This window comes from Eschrichtius robustus, chromosome 16 (genome assembly GCF_028021215.1).
Source record: "Eschrichtius robustus isolate mEscRob2 chromosome 16, mEscRob2.pri, whole genome shotgun sequence".
In the NCBI taxonomy this organism is placed as follows: domain Eukaryota; kingdom Metazoa; phylum Chordata; class Mammalia; order Artiodactyla; family Eschrichtiidae; genus Eschrichtius; species Eschrichtius robustus.
Genome location: NC_090839.1, coordinates 39,469,390 through 39,481,926, shown reverse-complemented (window position 1 = coordinate 39,481,926; position 12,537 = coordinate 39,469,390). Strand labels below are relative to the sequence as shown.

Genomic DNA, 12,537 nt, shown 5'->3' with positions numbered 1-12,537 from the left:
GCTGGGCACTTGAAATGTGGCTATTGTGACTGAGAAGCTGAACTCTTTATTTTATTTAATTTCAATCTAATTTAAACAGCCACATGTAGCTAGCAGCTCTGCGGCATGGCTACAGACCCTGTAAAAACGTGTAGCTTCATAAACCCTCATACCGTATGAGTAAAGTAATCTGAGAATATCAAGATAACTGTGGATGAACTAACTTAGAAAAGCACCGTGGGTTGGTTTATGGCCAGCAGGGAAAGTCATTTTTGTACCTCTTTGGCTAAACAATTTTTTTTTTTTTAATTCTGTGCTATAATTCAGTGGTGAAAAAAAAAATATTCTCAACAAACGGCGTGAGAATACCAGATATAATATGGAAAGAAAATGGAACTCGACACCTACCTCACACTGTACACAGAAATTGATTTGAGATGAATCATACATCTAAACGTAAAAAACCAAATCTATCTTCCCAAACTTGGGGTAGAAAAAGATTTCTTAGACAGGATCCAGAAAGCACTAATTTTAAAAGAGAAAAATCAGCACGCTGGACTTGATCAAAATTGAAAACTTCTGCTCATCAAAAGACACCATTAATAAAATGGATATGGATGCCATAGACTGGGAGAAAATATTCATAAATGCACATGTCTGACATAAAGGACTGGTGTCCAAAATATGTAAAAAATACTTCTACAAATTGACGTTAAAAAACAAAACAACACAAGCTTGAACAGACACTTCACAATTAAGATAAACAACTGGTGAATAGGCACGTGAAAAAAAGTGTACAACCTCATGGCTTATCAAGCAAATACAAATTAACACTGCCAAGAGATACAACTACACACCTACCACAACGACTGCAGTGAAAAAGACTGACACACACCAAATGTTGGTAAGGATGGGGAGTGACCCAAACTCACACACTGCTAGTGGCAATGGAAAATGGTTCAACCACCCTGGCAAATGTTTGTCAGTTTCCTATAGTTAAACACATATTTATTTTACCAGCTGAGCCAGCAGTTCCACCTCAGGTATTTACCTGCGAGAGATGAAACATATGTGCACACAAAGAAATGTACACAAATGTGTGTGGATGTTTTATTTGCAAGAATCGAAATGGAAGACAACCCGAAAGTCTCTCACCAGGAGAACAAACAAATTGTGGTATATTCATGCAGTGGAACCCTCCTCACCAAACTACTGATCCGCTCAACATGGACTAATATCAATAACATTGCACTGAGCAAAGCCAGGCTAAAATACATACTGCATGATTCCGTTTATATAAAGTTCTAGAAAAGCAAAATTAAATCTATGGTCAAAGAAATCAGCACAGTGATTGCTTAGGGAGAAATTGACTGGGGAACGTTCTATGTCTTGTTATACAATTAAGATCAGTTCGTTTCCCTGTATATACGTTACATATCAATAATAAACGAGTTTTTAAATACTGTGTAAAAATATACTCATATATGTTGACAGATATTTAAAATGTAAGTATTATGTCCTTGAAAATGTGTAGGTATTTTGGGGGAGAACAAAGTGAACTTCCCTGGGTAATAAATCATAAAGTATAATGAAAAATGGTCTCCTACAATGTCAAACAGTGCAATGTCACCCACAGAACTACAGTTTAGTGAGCTGCAACCAGCATTTTATTTTAAGGAAAGAGAAATGGGATAAAAAAATATCAATGTGTCACATGGTAAAGTTAAGTCTTGTTTTGTGAAACTTAGGTATGAGTGTACTGAATTATGATATAAAGTCTATTTCTCACTGTGGGTTGTGGTCAAGAATGTTTGAAAACCATATTCAAATACACTGTTATTTTAAAAGTTTCTTCCATGTTGATTATCGATTTAACCTTTAAGGAGTATGCTGCCACCAGGTGGAGGTCTCATGTCACAACTACAGGATCTTAGCCAGAGATTATTAACCTTTCATGTGCCATGGACCTCTTTGTTCAGTTGTGAAGCTGATGAAACCTGTGCATAATAATGTTTTTAAATGCATGGAGACACAATGCATAGGAGTAAAAAGAAAGCCAATTATACTGAAGTACAGTTACCCATATTAAAGAAAAAATTGTAATATAGTAATGGATGTACTTCAATAAGGCATTGGATCTTGTCACACAGTGGTGGATCTAAAAACTACTATAAATCCAAAGTAGTGATAAGGATAAATGACATTTTCAGATATCTGCCACAATTATAATGCAATATGAAAAGAGCTGTGATTTCTAATGGTAACAAACATTGCTAATACTACTGTGTTCTAAATACTTCATTCATAATAAAAACAAAATTTATTAGAACTTGGTCAAAGTAAAGATGCAACTTTTTTCCCATCCAAGTTCACTGACCCTCTGAATTCTCTCACAGGCCTGTTGAGGCTCCAGGGATCCCAGAAAAAGAGCCCCTCCAAAGAGGTGAGACATGCCTCATGCACATTCTACCGGGTTTCCTGTGGGTGTTCAATCCTGACTGTTCAGTCAAACCAAGTTCTCTGCTACCCCTTTGTCATGAGCAAAGATGATTTTTTAAATTAAAAAAAAATAGTGACATTTGAACAACCTGAACTGATACTATGTAATAGTATCCTTCTAAAAAATTGAATAGTAAGGTCCAATTTGGTATTTTTTCGTCATTTTAGCTCTGATCACAAAGAAGCTAGCCTGTTTGATTATAAGAAGACTGATTAGAATGTCTTTTTTTTTTTAAATAAATCATTGAATCTCACTCTGGTGCTCAAACCTTCCCGGGCTTCCTGCCAGACTCCTCGCTCCCCAGCAGGGCTCTCCCTCTGCAGCCAGCCTTCTGAGTTTTCCAGCAAGAGCTCTCTCCAGCTCCCACAGTAATCAGAGATATTTTGCCTTTCTGAAGTTCCCTGCTCTCAAAGCTTTGCTTCTTTTCTCCCATGAGTAAACAGAAGTGAAAAAAAAAAAAAAAAAAAAAGAAAACGAAAAAGAACACCACCCCTGACTGCTGCTGGCAGCACAGCCCCGGCCCCTCCTGCCCCTTAATTAGGGGCCGTTTCTTCTCTGCTCTTCCAGGCAGAGCAGCACAGTCAGCAGCACTGGGCTCTCAGGCCAGAGCTGCTCACGCTACACACAGGCCACGTTACCTCCCTCACAGCCCAGCAGCTACGAGAGGAAGCTCTGCATCCCACGCCTGGGCTGGGAACCAACCGGCTGGGGGCCGGTCCGGCTTCCTCCCCCTCCACCCAGAGGTTTCGGCCAAAAACCTGGGAGTCACCCCTAACTCCTCCCTTCCCTCACCCTCAGTCACCACGCCTGGTAGATTTGGCTTCTTCAAGAGCTAAACACACCCCTCCTCTCTGGCTCCCCAGCTCACGTCATCCCCCATTTGGAACATCAGGGCCACTTCTCGGAGTCCTGGATGAACTCCCCAGCCTCCACCGGAGCCACGCCTGCCGCAGACGGGATGCCGAGGCTCCAAGTCTCTGATGAGGCCCGCTCCCCACTGTCTCCCGCTGCTCCTGGGCACATGCTCTTTGCCCTTTGCTGCCAGAGCACTCGATGCTCCCGTGCTCAGTGGGCTCTCACGCATCCTCAAACCCTCGCAGGAGTGTGGCCATCCCCATGGAGCTTTTCTGAACAGTTCGCCACTCCTTCCTCCGGATCAGCAATGCTTCCCGTGCTTATTTCTGCATTTAGTGGCTGGTCCATGTAGGGGCCTCCCCTGCCAGACTGTCAGCTCCTCAGTGGAGACAGGGTCCACACCTCAGTCCCTCTGCATCCCAGGGATCAGCACAGTGCCAGCTCACAGTAGATGCTTAATATTTAGTGGAAGGAAGGGAGGGACGAAGGGAGGGAGGGAGGGAAGGAGGGAGGGAGGGAGGAAGGGAGGGAGGAAGGATGGAAGGAAGGAAGGGAGGGAGGGAGGAAGGAAGGGGGGGGCAATCACAGCCTTATCTGCAAACTGGGGGCTCCGAGCCCACTCTGGGGACAAGGTCACTCTGACTGAGCCCAGGACACTGATGTGTCATATAACAACTTTCTCCCTCCTTATTCTGGAGCGGCGACAACTATGTCATCACCAGTGACAACCACTCATTTTCCATATTTTGGAAAAAGGGAATTCAAGGATCCTCGGATTACCTCACCCCAAACTCACTGCCAACCAAGCATGTTGGTGATTTTTCCTATTTCTTTCCTAAGAATTCCAAAGCCAAAACTTAACTGTTACCAAGTCTTCAGGGGTGGGAGATCTTGTCCTCTAATTGTACATCAAGTGTAAAATAAAGGTGAAACCGCTAACATGTCTCATACGTGTAGCTCTCTCAGATGCAGGTTCAAAACTCTGAGTTATGTGGAAGGTTCTCCACATTCTCTCATTCGTTCGTTCATTCATTTATTCATTCCCCACTGAGTTTCACAGGAGCCCTGGGCCAGAGCCGGTGCGGGGGCGAGTATCAGAGAACTGCAGGCAGTGTGACCACAGTGCACACCCAAGGGATCTGAGTGTCAGCTCTCCCTGAGGGAGGCCAGGGAGGGGGCTGGGATGCAGCAGCTGAGTCCTGAGGAACAGGGTGGCAAGTGGTCGAGAGAGAGGCCCGAGGAAGGAGCTCGGTATATGCTCTGAGGATGGTGGAGTCTGATGACACGGAAACAGGGCAGGAGGGCTCAGAGCACAGAGGAGCCCCGGATGGGCTGAGGGGCCACGGAGACTGCAGGCTGGAGGGTGGAAATGACCCGAGCCAGGCGTCCAGGTTTAAAGCCACCACAAGAGCCCAAACAAGAGGCAGCAGAAGGTGATCCTGAGGTGGGGAGGAAGGAGCAGATTCGAGGGATACTCAGAAGACAGAGTCAAGAGCATGCGGTTGGGTGTGGAGGGGGAGGGGCAAGGGTGACCCCAGGGCCCACGGGCAGCTTCCCCCATGCCCCGGGGCTGCCCACAGGCAGCTCCTCCATATGGGTCTGTCGCACTGTCACTGGCCTTGTACACCCACCTATTAGTAAAGATTTAAGGCAGCCTGGATTAACACGGCAAAGATTTAAAATGGGGGAATAAGTAAGAAAAACAAGGGTAAAAAGATAAAATGAAGCCAGTGCTAGGTCTCATAGGTCTGTACAAAAGCCCCACCATGTCCTAAGTCTCTGCAAGAGTCTGCTCTCAGTTTGCTAGTTACCAATGTGAAAAACAAGAGGCCAGAGGCCGTAAGATGAGAACAAATCGGTGCTGAGGATAACTCAATCAATCCCGATACTCAATCTAGAAAGACGTTTCTCCTGAATATCTTCATGAAAAAACATGGCAATTATCCTCCTGGAGCAACAACTTTACTCAAAGGCTCTAGCAAAATATTAAATATTTTCATATCCAAACGAACCGCATATAGGTTATAGCACAAAATTTAAAAGTCCCATGATTTTGCAAGAAAGAGCACAGTTTAAAATACTGACTTTAATTCACAGAATTCAAGTTAATCCTCGCCACTAAGCTGTGAAGGAGCACGACTATTACTCACATTTTATAGGTAAGGCAGCGGAGTCAGAGACGGTAAAGGCCAAGTCCAAGATTACGCAGGCAGCGAAGGACAGACCCAGGAATCAAATCCTAATCTTTTACCCCTCAAAGCCGACTTGTGTGCACTACTTGGAAGAAATATCCCCCCTGTGCAAGGCCCCTCGGGACTCATTTCCTGACCCCACGTGGAGGCACGTTTAAGGCTGCCTGGCCTGGAACCCCCTCCACTCTACTTGGGAACTGGCATCCTGTCCCCTCTAAGGTGAGTGATGGCAGCTGCGCGGGCCCACCCCATCGGTGCCTGGTGATGGAACCAAGGATTCTGAACGGGGTCCCGCAGCTTCCTTCCCTGGGCTGAAGCGAGGCCCCGAGGGCTCAGATCCTAAAGCTGCCACTGGGGTAGGTACCCTGCTGGAGCAAGAGTGCAGCGTGGAGGTGAAAGCCTCACTGCAGAGAGAGTGGGGCAAGAGGGCTGTGGGGAGAAGGAAGGAGGAGAAGGGTGACACGTCACGCCAAAGGTGGGGTCGGGTGGCAGGGAAGGAAAAGAGGTCTCCTGACATGAACAGCCCCATCCAGGGCTGAAGAAAAGTCAATGCAAATATTTTGTCAATTTCACCACCCCCCCCCACCCCATTTCACCCCTGTTCTTCATTAAAATCCCAAGAAATCCAAGCTTGGAGTTTACATTCGAGAAAAGAAACCAGCATACCTTTAGGACGGCATATGCCATAAACACGCAGACAGGTCAGGGGACAGGAGAATAAACAGTTGTACTATCGGAATACAGGACACCCTTCATCTAATTGCAAAAACTTCCAAAGGGGAAATAAGTTGGCAATCACAACAGTTAAGATTTGCTGAGCACTTACTGTGTTCCAGGCCCTGCATCAAGCCCTCTCAGTGCATTATTGCATTTACTGTGCCCCGGAGAGGCACAAACTATTATCACTCATCATTCTGGAGACACTGAGAAGCTTAAGAGCTCTCCCTCTCTCTCATCAAAGATCCCTAGTGATCATGGCTGGGTTTTGTTTGGTGTGGTGCCTGCCAACCTGGCAATACTCGTCAGGACAGGTAGGAGGAACACTCTATATTCTTAGTCACAGAATGAGACACAGCCTGAAGTCGAGAGCACAGCACACAGAGAGGGCCCGGAGAAAGCCTTCTGCTGACAAATAGGAGAATGGCCTAGCACAGGGAGTCCAAGGCTGCAATCTCTTCTGGTGACACCCCAGTTTAGGAGGGGTGTCCCACCTCCCCTCTCTGGGTGTCAGTTTCCCTCTTTGTAAAATGACACAACTAGGTCTCCTTCAAGGTGCCTTATGCTCTAAGATCCCATCTCTTAGGGTTCTGATTTGCAACCATTTGCCTGGACTCCATTGGCCCACGTCATGTCTGCCCTCCTGTAAAGGTTCTGAAAGAGCCACCCTCAGTCTGGCACCTGGTACCATCCTCCATTGGTTCACAATGGGCCCTGCAAGCACAGCAGGCAAGTCCACCGTCGTTTTGGAATAGACAACAGGAGAGCACATGTCCTGCTGGGCTGACCTCTGTGGGCAGGATTTAGTCTTGGCAACCAATGACAGAAAATACCAATCTCATGGCTAAAAATCACGGTGTAAACCACAGGAAATGGAGAAGCTCAGTGGAGTTGGCTGAGGCAAAAATCTTAGCAACCAGCGAGCTCTGCCCCCCAGAGCACTCTCCGACCAGATGCAGGGCGAGACTGAGCTCTTCTCTGCCGCCACAGCATTTTATTTATGCCCCTGTCGTGGGACTCCTTACAGGCTGTCCGCACAGGACTGCATGCTTCCTGGCTCCCGAGGGCTGCTTGCGAGAAGGAGCTGCTTTCCGTTACCTTTGGGTTGTCAATGCCTAGTACTGGGCCTGGCACAGAGATGGCCAGGAAGAGCCATTCCAGAGTTCAATAAGTGAAAATAATACATCAGTGATGAAAATTACTTAAGTGTCTGCCCTGTTCTCTCTCTAGGAGGGATTACCACCCTCTCACCTGCAACTTGTCCTCAGAACAGAATCAAGCTCATGGTTTACAACTAAGGTTGCCTCATACATGCACAGAACACTATCACCCGGGAAAACGGGCAGAGGTGGCCACTGCTGCATGCCAGATGGTTAGTGTCCCATCTTGCAATCAAACCCTGGCTGATTATATGAATCCAGACCCATTAGAAGGAACCTACACAGGGCTTCCTTGGTTGCAAATGGATGGCTAGTGCTTTGAGGTCAAGTTTTTCTGGTTGAAAGGGATGCAGGGAAGGGTGTGACTTTTCTCAAGTGGAAAGGAATCAGGAGGGGAGGGAGTTTCTCTCTCCTGTTTGGTTTCTGCTCTGGGACAATCTGACTAAGGTCAGGGATGTACGTCTTTTCAGTCATTCGTTTGTTTTTCTTAACAGATTTATTGCTATGGTTGGGAAAAGGGCAGGGAGCAGATCACAAAGGAATGAGAGAAAAAGATGGCAGAAAAGCAGAGCTACTGAGTGTGATGACAACTTCTAAAAGGAGAAACAAATAGAGTCAGGGGCTGATGTCCTTCAGTAAGTTGTCTCTGGTCTCCTGCTCAGAAAGAGTTTCGGGGTTTTTTTGCCTAAAATGCTCACACAGTGCTTCACATAAGCTATGGATAGGATCTGAGAAGGGAAGCAAAGTGCTGCTGGGAATGAAGCGAAGGCCAACAAAGCGGTATTACGAAGCAACGCTTAAGTTTCCCACATGCCCCCTGGAACCTTTAAGTCGTATTCGAGGCCAAACCACAGCCTCTACAACCCATCACTGCATGAAGAGTGCAGTTAGGAACAGGCTCTCAGTCACTCCCTTTGAAAGATAAGAACGGCCTTCATTTCTTTAGATACTAACCCCAGTGATTTTTCCAAAAATTATCCTTTTAAATGTAACCCCCAGGCCACTATTCCTAGGAGACCGGCCTGTGGCACGTCCAGAGCATGTGAGCAGTGAGAAGTCGGGATGACGAGGGGGCAGGACAGACCTGGCGCAGCCCCCTCCCTGCGCCTCAGACCCTCAGGCCCCGGGTAAGTCCCCGCAGGGCGAAATGGGCCAATAATGCAAGATGCTGCACAGAGTCGTTTTGAGGATTAAACGAGAGAATTCAGGTACAAGACTTCAGCACATCCGAAGGGCTCAAGAAAGAAATATGGGTCGTTTTGTTTTGTTTCTCTCCAAAGGTAGAATTTGTTTCAAATTCCAGAGAATTTTCAATGAACTCTGAACTGTCAGTTCCATTAAGGTTTACACACAGGTCGGGCGCAGGTTTCCCCTTGTTTCTCCTAAGAGCTAATAAATGCCTCCTAATTCTTTTCCACTGTTTTACCCTGGCCACACGCTGCTTCTCAGAAGAACAGCAGATGGCTTGTAATCACACCAGATTACAACGAGCCCTCCTGCCACTCATTTCTGCAACAGAGAACATGAAAGGAAAAGATAGTCTGACAGAAATTATTCTGTACTTGTCTACAGGGAACTTGTCTTGAGAGGGTCTTAAGTGGCCAGAAAAACAAGCAACATTCACAGTTTAGCAACATTTCGGCTGGTCAGGAGAGTGTTAAGGAGCAATTACGGCCAACCATCTAGGAATCTGAAAATGGAATCTGGTGGACACCAGGGGTGTTGGTCCCTACAAATTCTGCTCACAATTTTACCCAGCATGTGTCATCAAGAAGCTTTGGAATGTGGGTTTCAATTTAAATTCTAAAAATTAACACGTTAAAAAAAAAAAAATCTTCTTTTATATTCCCAAAGAATCTTGACATTCTTCACAGTCAAGAAGAACAAGAGAAAAGCAGTGCAGCCTATGAGTTAAAGAAATTTATGACAAATTATAAATAAATCAAACACAAATAAAAACAAAAACCCTGTAAATATTCCCTTAGTGATCAATGCTTAGAATCTGTGGATCATTCTAAAGGGTGGTCAGTCCTGGAGGGAGATTTCTTGAAAGAGGAAGGGAGATAAAAGACAGGGGGCACAATTTTCCTACCTCTCTGGGGAGCAGGGGGTGGGGAACCAAAGAATCTTTGATGAGTACTTTGGAGATTCTGGATGACTCAGAGGAATTCTGTTCGTATGGTTAATGTAAAATAATTTAAGGAATCCCCCACGATCAGTATTTTTTCCTCTGGAATCCTCCCGTCTATGTTCAAGTATAACAAAGGGCTTGCCCACCAGAGCTGCGACGGACACCCTCTGTTCAATCCAATTGTCATTTAATTTTCTCTGGAGTATTGATATTGTGTAGGTACTATTGATAAAGGGGGCTTACATTTGCTCTTCTAAACTGCATAGGGGTAGTGTTTTCCAAGCCACCTCTGACAGGCCAAAGACAAGGCTACATGTAACATTTTCAGGAAGGCAAAGAGAATCCAAATATATGGCTGCAACCAAAACATCACCTCAGAGTGAGGACCTCCTGAGGCCTACTGCACCTGAAGAGTTTCCACTTCTGCAGGGCTCAGGGTTACCGAAGTCTCAGAGAGGCCCAACCAAGTCAAGTGCCAGCCCTCTCTCTGCGCTTGGCCATGGCTATCATCCTGGTTCTGCCAGTTCAGGGAAGCTCTCTGTGTGTACAACCTTAAGGATATGTGTCCACTAGAGTCTGGAGATCTAGCTCTCAAAGTATCGACAGCATCAGTATCTCCTGGAGCTTGTTTGATATGCAAATTCAGACTTAGCCAATCAGAAATTTTAGGTGTGGAGTTCGGTATCCTGTGTTTTAACAAGCCCTCCAGATGATTTTGGTGCAGGTTCAAGTCTAAGAACCACTGCTGTAGGCTACTATATCTCTTTGAGGACTACTCTGGCATGCTCTGTACAACAGAGGAAATTTTTTGGAGGTTACATTAGAAAAGGAAGGGGAAAAAAAATCTGATTAGGTTTCATAATGTACCACAAGAGAAGGCGACAGCTCACCAGAATATATTACAATTCTAAAACCCATTAGGAAAACACATCACAATTTTATCATGATGATAAGAAAATAATTCTCTTAGAGTTGTAAGAAACTCAAATTATGATTTTCTTTAAAAAGAAAAAACAAACATCCTCCAAAGGTAAATGTGATGTGCAGCCAGGGTTGAGAACCACAGATATAATAATGCCTCCCTGAGCATCTTAAAAACTGCCCTCTGGATTAGGATGATGGTGATGGAAATCCAAAGGGAAAAGGAAATCTACCTGCTGGATCAAGGTAGAGCCTTAGGAAGAAATGGCAAGGAAAGGCCAGAAATGGAAAGGAAGGAAGTTGTAAGCCCAAAACAGACAGGGAGGTCACACAACTGCACTTAAGTCCTTGAAATGAGCTCAGATCACTGGGCTCAGGGGAACCCACCCCAAAGCATAAAGAGGATGGGCTCTGCCCGTGGCTTGGCCACTGGGATGATGAGTTGCAATGAGATCCTTGAGAGGGGCAAATGACATTGCTCTTTGCAAAAGGGGGAGGAAGATAGATTTTGCAACAGTCAACTTAATCCCTGATAGATTATTAGATGGGTTCCAGAAAAAAAACTCCAATTATGAAAAACTAATCTCATTTTCTTCTTTGCTGAGGTTGCTAGACTGTGACAACTGGTGAAATGTGATTGACAAAGAAGACGTGAACCTCAGCCAGGAATCAGGCAGACTCTCCCATGACATCCTTTTGTCCAAACCACTGCACCACAGCAGCTTTTGTCAAGGTTACCTATGACCTTCATGTAGCCAATCCAATGAACAGGTCTCAGTCCTCACGTTACATGACCTCTCGGCACCATCTTAACAAAGTGGTTCATTCACTTGATCCTTGAAACCCTCGCTTCTGGGCCACTGTGCTTTCCTGGTTCTCCTCCCTCCTCACTGGCCACTCTTCCTCAGTCTCCTGTGCAGGCTTGTCCCCATTGCACCAACATCCAAACAGAGCTCAGGCCTTCGACCTCTTTGTCTCCACCTACACTCCCGTTCGTCTCAAGGTTTCAGATACTGACCATGCCCAGTGTTTCTGCTCCAGCCTGGACCTCCTCCCAGCTCCAGATCTCCACTTCGATGTGAAATAGACATTTACGATTTCACAAGTTCAAAACCCAAACTACTACTGTTTACCCTCAAATGTGCTCCCAGCAGGTTTAGTTGAACTGGCTTGGTAAATGACAACTCCACTCTTCCAGCTGTTCAGGTCAAAACCTTGGAGTCACCTTGGATGCCTCTCCTTCTCTCATATTCTACAGCTTTTCTGTTAACAAACCCTAACAGTTCTACCTTCAAGACAGCCTGCCTGGTACACAGCAGGAGCTCAATGAATATTAACTGGATGAATCTATGAATGAACAAATGAATCCTAGTAAAGAAAAAACAGAAAAGTATCATCATAAAACAGAAAAATTTCATCATGGGTGAAAATGACAATCAGATGGATTCATAACTAGCTCAACAACCATAACCCCCAGAGTCATTAATGGCCAAACCACAGCATGGAGGGAGATGGTGAAGAGCTCTTCCCTTGACCCTGGTCTTGGTCCACATTCTTAGCAGTGACATGATGAAGGTGGACATGCCACAAAATAGATGGATGAAGCTGCACAGGAGGGGAGAGTGAGTATCTGGAATAGCAAAAACTGAATCTGGCACAAATACAAGAAACAAACAAAAAACCTGGATCTCTGTGACTCAGAAAGATGAGATCAACCTAAGAAGATGGAATTTAACAAGAATATATGTAAAGGTCAACACTTGGCTCCAAAAAAACTAACAGCCTGAGCACAGAGGTTGTCTTGGTCAAGAGAAAGCTCTGTGAGTGGGCAGCAAAATGCTGTGGTCAATGATGGAAATGTCATTTTAGGCTGCCTTAACAGTAGCAGCCAGAATAAGCATTACGGTGGCTATGCTTTTTAGGCATTTAGTACTCAATTAGTCTCAACATACAAACAGAGACAAACAATCATGTATCAGAATAAGAGTGACCAGGGTAAGACCAACACTTAAAATCATGTTATGAGGATCAGTTGAAAAAAGTGGAATGATTTACCTAAAAAAGAAAACCACCAGGATAAAA

General features: G+C 45.2%; 1 protein-coding gene across 1 annotated transcript in view; it reads right to left on the bottom strand.

Annotated features, from left to right (window-relative positions):
- Nucleotides 1–12,537, bottom strand: part of SLX4IP (SLX4 interacting protein) — a 184,378-nt gene that overhangs the window by 68,431 nt on the left and 103,410 nt on the right.